The following is a 10973-nucleotide window of genomic DNA, read 5'->3' on the forward strand; positions in this document are numbered from 1 at the left end:
CTGGGTTACATAATTTATTCAATTCTCAGTGGACTTGAATCACAGAAATAGAAGTTCTAAGAACAACAACCGAACAGCTAAAACTTAAAGTTCAGAAAATCGAATCTGCTTCTGCAAAATCTATTGTCACAGAGTTGGCTGATAAAAAAAAAGGGAAAAAAATGTTTTGCTAATAGGTGTTCCGGAAAATAACACAAAATTTAAGGAAATTAAAGCAAAAGAAATTTTCAACCAGGTAATTCCTAACTTAAAAATATCTTCGCAACAGAGCTTCAAAGTCGTGTTAACAATAGGGAAAAAATTTAATAATAAGATACATAAATAATATACATACAATTACTACAAAAGGAAAAACCACATGTGGTAAAGAGGAACAGGATTCACCCAGACGTGAAATGAACTCAAGACTTCAAAGCCATCTGTATATGAAGTAATCTCATCTGTATCTAAATAGCATTTAAAGTTCTATTTTGGAGATTTCAAGGATTTGCCAATCTGGAGGAATTTGTTATAGATTATAGTGATTTTTCGATTTTATGTCTTACTGAAACATGGCTGCTTAATGAGTGTAATAATTCAATTGTTTTGTCATCCTATAACGAAATATTTTGCCTACCACATAGAGTATTACTATGGGGGTTGAAAATTGGGGACAGAAATTATTGGGGTGGAGATAGGGCAAGCAAAATAAACGAAACTGTTGCGAACGGCTCTTAGCGATTATTTGGAGTAGCTGGGTCATGGATAAGTGAATGGCAAGGGGATTGGATTGGGGCAACTACAAAAATGAAACAAAGGGGTACTTACATGAATCTCCTGGAACAAATGGACAAACAAAAAAACACAAGAAGGTCCTCTAGCTATTTTAAATAAGGACGCCGCTGCGAGGAAACAAATTGTAACGATTACAACAACTAGTTGTAACTATTGAAATAATTATTAGAAATGAAAAATATATCTTTTTAAATGTAACTCAAAAAAAGGGTTAGAGAGTTGGCGAAGAGAAATAAACAAAATTGTTTAGGAAAAAAATTTAAAAAAAGAAAAACATTTATTGTTGTCTCACCACAAACACCTTGATTTCACTAAAATTTCTGGGTTAGAAACTAGACTTCACTGGAATTTATGAGGGTAGAACTGGGCTTACACTTTCTTCCACATAAACAAATTCATCTCCATACGATGAAAAGGTATTCTGAAACGGCTTCTTAGGGACATACAAATTTGAGGTGGAAATTGGGCCACTAGATACAAACTTTATAATGAGCTTCTTAAAAAACAGGAAACTGGAACATGTGAATATCTTTTAAAACCTCACTTTAACTGTAACTATTAACTGCCACAATACACTACATATTTTTCATGAAAAGGGACGAAGAACGAGAAAACATTACAAATTCGACGTAAAATTTGGACAACAGTAGGCAACTGCGGCTGACAATGGCTTCAGAGAGAGTGAGTCAATTCTTAAAAATCATTCGCTTAACTTGGTATAAACAAAACATATACACGTGAATATTTATTTGAAACGCAGAATATTAAGCGTGTTCGATCAAAAGATGCCGAGAAAATACCCATATGTGAAACATAAACAAACTTTTAAAATGTGTCTATTATCGACTTCAATGACGCAAAAAGGAATTGAAAGAATACTTCGTGTTTCAATGCGTGCGATAGGAAATGAAATACACTAAAAATATTCTTTGGTGTTTTAATATATACCAGGGGATTCCAATATTGGTATATATTTCTTTATAAAGAGAAATTTTAAAATGCTACAATTCGATAATGTTAAGCGTTCCTTCTTTAAAAGAAAAATCCGTGAGTAGAGCAAGCGGTAAAATCTGCATATTCTACAAAACTGTGTATAATTTTAGAAAAAAACATCTATTCTGCAAACTATTTTCTCTTTCAAGTATCTCGGTCGGAAAACCAAGTCATTCTGTTTATTAAATGGGAGGACTGAGTCTGATACACCGGCACCATTTCCTTACAATAGCCAAAATTCTTAGATTCTGCACGAGGAAGTACAGATACTATCCGTCAGCAGACATACATCAGGTAGCCTATCTAATGCCGATAAAGAACAAAATCCTATCCCTCAGTAGGAGGTATCTCCGCACTATTGCATTCTCGAACAACCGAGCCAAACTCGGTTTGGCTCGGTTGTTCGACCGAGGTAATATTTCAAGTTACAACAACACCAACCACAAAGAGAAACAACCAACAGAAAAAGAACCACCAGACAACGATGGTTGAATACTCGAATAAATGAACTTTAATCAAATAAAAGACAGATATCGAGCACAGTATTTCATTAAATCTTGCCCAAGTACTTTCGTTCTCAGATCATCTTCAGGGGCATTTCGTTAAAATTATTGGCTATTCAGCACTTTTATGAATGTGACAAACAACAAATATTACATTTACACAACACTAGATAAAGGACAAACAGTTTAAAAAAATATAAATTAGAAGAAGCTACAAAGTGTGTGACAGCAGGGGAGAGAATTCTCTTTTATCTATTTAATTTTTAATGTTTTAGTGTAAAAATATTAAAAATAAATATAGTGTGTCATTTCATATGCTAAATAAATTATTATCTATCTTCTCCACTTAACATCGATAACGTTTGTATTAAGATTAATTCAAAATACTTTACATTAGTTACAAGATTTTGCGGCGACTAAATTTAAAAATGTATATACATTCCGATACTGGTATTTCAACAAATTTATAAAAAGTGAGTTACACCCTTCTCCCTGAGGCATTCATTCCGACAGGCAATTTCCCCAAAAATTAACGGAAAATCCAATTCCAAAGACCGGTTTTTTTGAATATTTTTTAATGGAAATTTCATTAAACTACATCATCGCTATTGGCAGGTGAAAAATATATTCTCTAGCTATTAATAAATAAGCACAAAAATGACTGCCAAATACCGGATGCGGAGTATAATGGTGTCATCTGATTTACCGATGGCCGGAGATTAGGTCACGCCTATAAATTTTATATTTTATCGTATTTTACAAACAAATTTAAAAATGCTTTTAGTGGTTACCAAAAATTATAAATATTTTATTACTAAGTAGGGGAAACGAGTATATCTATATTTGACAGTTTTACAGTCATGCCAATCATTTATGTCGTAGGCGATTTGTTAGCGTCGAGTTTTGTCAGTGCTTTTATTAATTTCAGACTATAAAAAGTATCAATATTTTGGTTATTATACTTCTACAGTAATAACACGTAGTACCTTTAATAATTTGGAATGTAGAATTTTTTATTATAGAGTTAAAATATTATTTCTCTTATTTTAATTTAAATACATAAAAAATATAAAAATCTACAATATAAATAATTTCCAAAAGTTACCAGCATAAGCAAGTCTATTAATAAAATCTAACGACTCAAAATGATGGCAATCAGGAGGTCATGATAACCTGATTTCTGATTCATAGCCTTACCAACCAAAGAATCCGGGCCAAGGGTTTCGCAGACGCTATTGTAACATTGATCAGGGAAAAATTTCAAAATGCTGTTGCGGAGCAGATGGGATATGCCCTTTGTTACTTATAGAAATTTTTTTAAAAGAAAACTTTTCTGAGAATCCATTTAAAATCAAACAAGCAGGCTTTCCTAATAAGAGGAAGCTTACTGTATTGAACAAGCTGGAATTCTTTATTGAGAAACTAGAAAAACTTCCAGCTGAACTATATAAAGAAGGTGGGCACAATACCATAATGATATTACAGCATCTTATAAAAGAAATATGGACACAGAAATTCCTTCCCAATGATTGGAGTACTTTTCACCATTCAGAAAAAATGTGCACAATGCTCTAACCACAGAATAATTACGCTTCTAAATGTCAAAACCCACTGGTCACGAAGAAAAGCAAGGTTCCTTGATAACATCGATGAAGACATGGGAAATATAGGAATATGTGCTTGGAGGAGAAATGCAATGGATAGAGACAACTGGAGAGAAATTCTTAAGAAGACTACAACCCACCCAGGGTTGTAAAGCCAAAATGATAATAATGAAACTAGAAAAAACGAATGAGATTCTATACCTAGGTCTAAGTCTGCATTACAAACTCAATTGAAGCACTTATATAACAACACAACAAACAGTGCGACAAAACCAGTAGGCACTGAAAATAAAGATAATCTGTTGGTTAAAGACATCAGTATTATAACTAATACGGCATCTTTAGAGGCTCTCGCAGGTCTCTCCACACTGAAGTTTTTCAGCAATAGCCTTTATGACCACCCATGAACTTGGAAAGCCGAGTCAGGTATTGAATAGAGATACAAATCAATAAAGTTATACCATTTGAAGAACAAAAAATCCAGATATAAATAGGAATTGAATATGTTTAACTGATGAATCTTAAACTGGTTGTGCTAGGGGATCGAAAGTATTTGGACAAACATATAATTATAACAAATTTTACAGCCTAGGTGAAGTTTTTGCTTTAGTGGCCAGCATTAATAAAGTTTGGGATAGAGATTTCAAAGAAAAGGTAATTAACATTTATACAGATATCAAGGCAGATGTTTTGTCAGAAAAGCACCCAACCAAAAAATCAAAACTAATCAGGAACTGCAAAGTATCTCGACAACCTGGCAGAAGACAATAAAGTGTCTTTTATATGTATACCGGAATATGAAGTTGTGTATGAGAATGATAGAGTAGATTTGTTAGCAAAATAAAGCTCGACAGAAGCCTTTCTAAGCCCAGAACTATTATCTGCATTATTAAAGATACTGCAAGAAGCGACGTTCAAAAGTGGCTGATAGGAATCATCAAAAAAATTGAAAGCCACTCAAAAGCAAATCCATACCAAGAAAATAATTAGAAATATTAATAAAAAACTTTCGTATTAATTTAAAATTTATACAGGAAAAGGATATCATCATTGAGTAGATATTGGTTCAGGTAGTGATGATATCCTGAGGTTATTAGATATTATTCTGAAATATCAGAATAATAAATTGTACTTTGAAAATTAATTCAACAGCATCAACTTGCACTTAAAATAAGCAAAGAATGGTATATAGTATGTAGCGATGGTAATACAAAATAGACTAGCTGGCTGTGAAATGATGTCAGACAATAAAATGCAAAAACAAGGAAGAAGTTCATTCCAGGAACAGAAAACTATTATTGATGGTACTCCTCTGACTAAAGTGAAGTGGTATGATAAAAAAGGTTTTACTATTCTAAGCTCATCTGAAAAATCGTATCCATGTGATAAAAGTAAGAGATGGCCGTATATCTAACCAATTTGGCCATTATTTATTATGTTATACAATAAAAGTATGGGAGATATATAGCACATAGTTTAGTTTTAAGAAGTGGTACCACAATCTATTTTACTGTGATGTTACTATGTTTTTTCAAGTATGGCTTTTACATAAAGGATGTAATTCTCTAAAATAACAAATAAGGAACAATCACCTCTACTACAAGTCAAAGCAGAAATTCCCCAAACACTTTGTTTGAAAAATAAGATACATTGTTCTAAAAGAGGTAGTCCATCAATTTATCTACGGTATACGAGGAAAAGAAAAATAAATAACATGCAACAGCACCCATTCCGTACGAAGAACCATGCTAATTTTGTTTCTTTTATTGTGTTAAGTAACGGCTAATTTATAAGCCCATTTTTTATTTCGACATTTCTTAGTCTGCATGTCGTACTTGATCCTATCATTTTTCTGGGGTATCTATCTCTGCTGCTTGTATCCCATTCTGATGTCTTCTGTTTAAAATGCAGTTTTTTGCTCTATGTGTCAGCGTTGTCCTATATATTGTTTCTCATATTGTTATTTTTATTTTCCTTGGTGATATTTCTTTATTGTTGAGGAATCCTCTATTTAGTGCCTTCAATAGTATTCCTGTACCCTCTAGTCTGTTGTTGAGATCATCCTCGATGCTTTCTCTGTTATATATTACTGTTCTCAGGTACTTGTATATGTTTTTTTGCTTTTTTTTTGATCAATCACTTAGATTTGGTATTCCATGCCTTTGTTTCTTATAATTTTTATTATGTTTGTTTTTTATTTACATTTAGGTTGTATTTCTTTGCTTCTGAGTTCAATTTTTTTATATTGTACTTCAGTTTTCATACTGTTTTGGCATACAATATTAATATTATCTGTAAATATGCATATCTCTGCATTTATTATTTTCATTTTATTTATTTTATAAAAGTTTTCTAACATTATTTCACTATCTATTTAAAAAAAGTACTAGGCTTACATACGTACGACCGGTGTACGACAGGGTAGTGTTCTGTCACCCGCCTTTTTAATCTTTACTCTGAAACGATTTTCGATAGAGCCTTAAGTGACACTGAAGATGGAATCAAAATCAACAGACAGACTATTATTAATCTTGGCTATGCTGATAATACCGTCATAATAGCTGATATCCAAGAAGCGCTACAACGACTAATAGATAGAATAAACACTGAAGGAGAACGACTGGGCTTAAAGATTAATATAGACAAGACGATGGCAATGGTGGTTAGCAGAACACAAAATATGCAAGTAAATATAAGACTAAACAATAAGAACATTCAAAAGGTCCCCAAGTTCAGATACCTCGGTAGTTGAATAACTAAAAATCTAGATCCAGACATAGAGATACGTAGCAGGATTGAGCAAGCCAGAACAGCATTTACTAATATGAGAACCTTGCTAAGCAACAGCAGCCTTAACTTAATGCTTTAATATCGCTTTGTAAAATGTTACATTAACTCCATACTGCTATATGGTGTAGAAACCTGGATCATAAAGGCCAATGTGATGAACCGATTGGAGGCCTTTGAAATATGGGTATTTAGAAGACTACTTAAAATTCCCTGGACAGACCACACAACAAATGTCGAAGGATTAAATCGAATGGGCAGAAATCGAGAATTGCTGCCAATAATAAAAAGAAGAAAAACTGCTTATCTGGGTCATATCTTTCGAAATTTCGAAAACGGGGCATCGAAAGAAAGAAATACTCATAGCTTAAAAACAGGGATTGAACAAACCTCGATGCCCATGTACTCTTTAGAGCCACACAAGACCAAGAGGACTATGCCAAAATTGTCGCCAACATCCACTAATTGCATAGGGCACCATAAGAAGTAGGCTTACATAGCCTTTAGTAGAAAATTCAGAATTAACTTGTACTGTTCTGTTTAAAGATTGTTTTCCTTTTAAGTACTTAACACTAAAATGAACATAAATTTTCTCCTTTATTTCAACGACCTCTTAGCTCCGAAATTATCTTCTAGTGATACAAGAAAATAAATGAAAACTTAAACCTGTACAGAACGAATGCTCTAATATCTTGCCCATATCGTTAGATGAGAATATACCGCTAGCAAACAGTTTTTAATCATACCTTTTAGCTTAAATATTCCCAATAATAGCGTTTGACACGAAGCTTGTATGGTGGCGTTGTATTACTTTCCTTCTATAGAAAAATTCTGAAGCGAAGCGCCACGAAATATTATAGCGGTTCGTGGATCGTAGTAATAGTAAACAGTTGGAAGTTTTCCTACCTTTCTGGTCAATATGACCTAACTATAGTTTACGCCTCTTAATCAAAATAAAATAAGCTAATGGTGCTAAACAAAACTTTATTCACAAAAATGAAAGTTTTTTCTTTCATTAACCAAAAAATCCTAATAACAAATATCTACAAAATTTAATTCAGTTTACAACTGGGGCAGTAATAAACACAATATATTTTACAAATATGTTTATGACATATAAAACATAAAATATTAATATTGATATTATTTTTACTGCAAAATTTACAGCGTGTTCGTTTAGAAGGCGGAGTTGGATTGTCCATAGACGGTTCACTGGAATTTCAATCTTGTCTACTCGTTTCTGCTCGTGTCTTTTTTACCAGTTATTGGTATACTTTTTCTGGAAACAATAAGTGGTTTCATTAGTGTTTTTCCCAATTCCGCAAGAAGAATTCTCTGTTTTGTCAGTTTGTTGGTATTCCATTGGGCATTTGTTGATGTCCATAAAAAGAACGCGTTGTAGGCAGAAATGTCCAGCATATTATAAAAACAATCATGAACTAGCGATTTGTCTTCATCTTACATGTATATGTACCAACAAGCTGATCTACAGTATCCACTGCTACCTTACTGGAATTGTAATCTAAAAGATTTTGAGGCTTTTTGTCATTTTTGCCACTAACAGCCTTTTTATAATGCAAAATACTCATAAGAAAAACATTTTTATATTTTTTTAGGAATATAGCTAACAAAAGTGGTATCTTGCATGAAGTAAAAAAAACGAACTACGAATTTCTTTATTCGTGATTTATGCTGGAAGCTCCGTTTTACTTTTTTATAGTCCCCAGCATTGTATTTTGCTTTTTAGGAGAAGTTGTCCTAAATTATACGATCTAAAAAGTTATTAAAAGTAATATTATGGTCTTTCAAATTACGACTTAAGTCACACACTACACGTATTCCCTGATTTCGTTCTGGTGCAGCACCCGATTCCTTTCCTGGATAGATTTGCAATTTTAGAGTATAAGAAGTTTTACTATCACATAAGGCCCAACTTTTTATGTCACATTTCGCTGGCTTGCTAAGAATGATCTGTTTAAAGAAACAGCGGCCTCTTAGCGCAACTAATTGCTTATTAACGATAACATTTTCATAAGGGTTAAAAAGTTTTGGTAGATTTTCTACCCAGTTTTCCCAAATTTCACGTATTGCAGCAAGTATCAGAACGACTCTTATCCTGTTTGGTTATCAAAACGTATTACTTTTGTAAATACTTCAGAAAACATTGTTGCTCAAAATATACTACAAACCGTTTCTTCATTCCATAAATTTTTAGTTGATAATAATTAACATAATTTTACAGTTTTGAATATGGTATGGCATATAAAAATTTCTGCAAACTGGAACTTGACACATTCTGCATAATGTTGAAGTTCATTTTTCTATTTTTCGTTGGTAACATCCTGCACAACATGAACGTGTTCCACCCTCGACTGGTCGATGTTCCCCTACATTTATCATGCTTTTTGTAGCCTTTTTGACCTGAATTATCTCTTCAGCTAGAGCTATTAAAAATTTAAGAAAATGTATTTTTTCCGATGAAGATCTTTATAAATTACGTTATCACGTAAACGTTATAACGATGTCTTCATGAGATTTACTAAGAATTAGGACTTTCTTGGTATCTTTCCACGCAAAAATTATACCAAATTTATTTTCAACAAACCCAGATTCTTCGCATCACTATTTGGTGAGTTTTGGTAGATTTTTCCCGTTTGCAATCACTGTTCTTACAGATGAAAAAGAAATCTCTTCCATGAGCATCCCTGGAGAAAAATCTGTCAAAGTATAGCACTACCACTTTAGACTTTATTGTACTAAGTAATTTATTATTAATCTTATCAATTGTCCGATTAGCTTTCGTCTCCCAGCCAGTATACACATTTATGTCATAGGTAAAACCATAGAAAACGTCGCTTCTTATCCATATTTTAATACCCTTTTTGACAGGCTTTATCGGTAAATACTGTTTCATCGCAGAACACTCTTCAAGGTTCACCATGCTTTCATCAATACTCTGCCTAAAGGATCAGCTTTAAATTTTTGAAAAGTATGCTTCAGACAATTTACAAGTTCGTCAAGTCAAGTTCTCATAACAAAAGAGCAACCCAAAAATTATTGCTATCTGTAAGATATCAGTTGTAGTAATAGTTTTCTTTTTTTTTTTATAAATTTTCAATCTCTTATTAGTGGATTTAAAAAATTTTTAATAATAGTAAATACACTGAGAAGAACCATTTTTTTAAAACATCTGGCGGCTTCAAAAATCTTTTTACCTAGTTATCTACCTCACAGGTGTTTATTGGAAGAATCTAGAATCTAGGAAGAAAGCTGTCGATTATGGTAGACCAAATTATATTTTCCTCTTTATTGCCTAGATTCTGACTTGTTATCCGCTCCAGCACTTCATTATCTGCGAGATCTTCAGTCTTATTTGCAGAAAGTTGTTTACCATCGCTGTTGGCATCTTCATCTTCTTGATCATTATATTTAGTAGACGTTTCTGTCTCATTGATTTTGTCGCTATTATCATCAGTCTCAAAAGGGTCCAGCTCACTTTCAATGTCTGAAAGGTTATCGGCTAAAGGGGTAAAAAACCAATGGGTTTAATATGTTCCTTTTAAAAATACCACTGGAATATTATTTTCAAACTAGGGTTATTTCTAAAAAATCAGGAATATTTCTGCCAAAATATTATACTATATTAGAATATGGTATATCACTGATACAAATGTAGAAAAATATTGACTTACTGTTTAATAACCTCTATGAAAATAGTAAAAAAGAACATAAATGCATTTAAACGTCAAGCAGGTGTAAAAATAATCTGTAACTGACGCTGGAGGTCATGCAGTGTTGTCAATTCAGTGTTATTTTCTTGCTTTTACACTAAAAATAGCACTAAAGCAAAACTACGTCTAAATCGAGACGTACTTAAGCCAGTAAATATTTTTAAACTTGTAGTGGGACATATTTATCCCGAACGGGTTAAGGCATTTTATAGGTTTTCTGACTTGTATTATTCTGAGGTTAATTTCTTGCTTCTTGTTTCTAAAAATTATAAAATATTTAGTGTGAAATTACAAAAAGTTTTCGAACCGTATAGTCATAGTCATCAAGACCTCTATATAAACTTTTGGTGTTGTTTCTTTGATACATGCTCATAACCGTAGTGTTAATATAATAAGGAAGCTACAAATAAGTTTTTAAAAATCTTTTTCTCAAACGTAAAACGTATTAACTTTTTTAGCATAGTAAATTTGTTCAGGAACTTTTTTCTAATTTTTGGGAAAACCAATAGTTAGTCGACTCGCAGTTTGCGTTAGGAAGCAGCGTAATGGCGAAGCGGGAACATTTATATTCAGCACTTTAT

This window comes from Diabrotica undecimpunctata, chromosome 4, assembly GCF_040954645.1.
Source record: "Diabrotica undecimpunctata isolate CICGRU chromosome 4, icDiaUnde3, whole genome shotgun sequence".
NCBI classification, from domain to species: domain Eukaryota; kingdom Metazoa; phylum Arthropoda; class Insecta; order Coleoptera; family Chrysomelidae; genus Diabrotica; species Diabrotica undecimpunctata.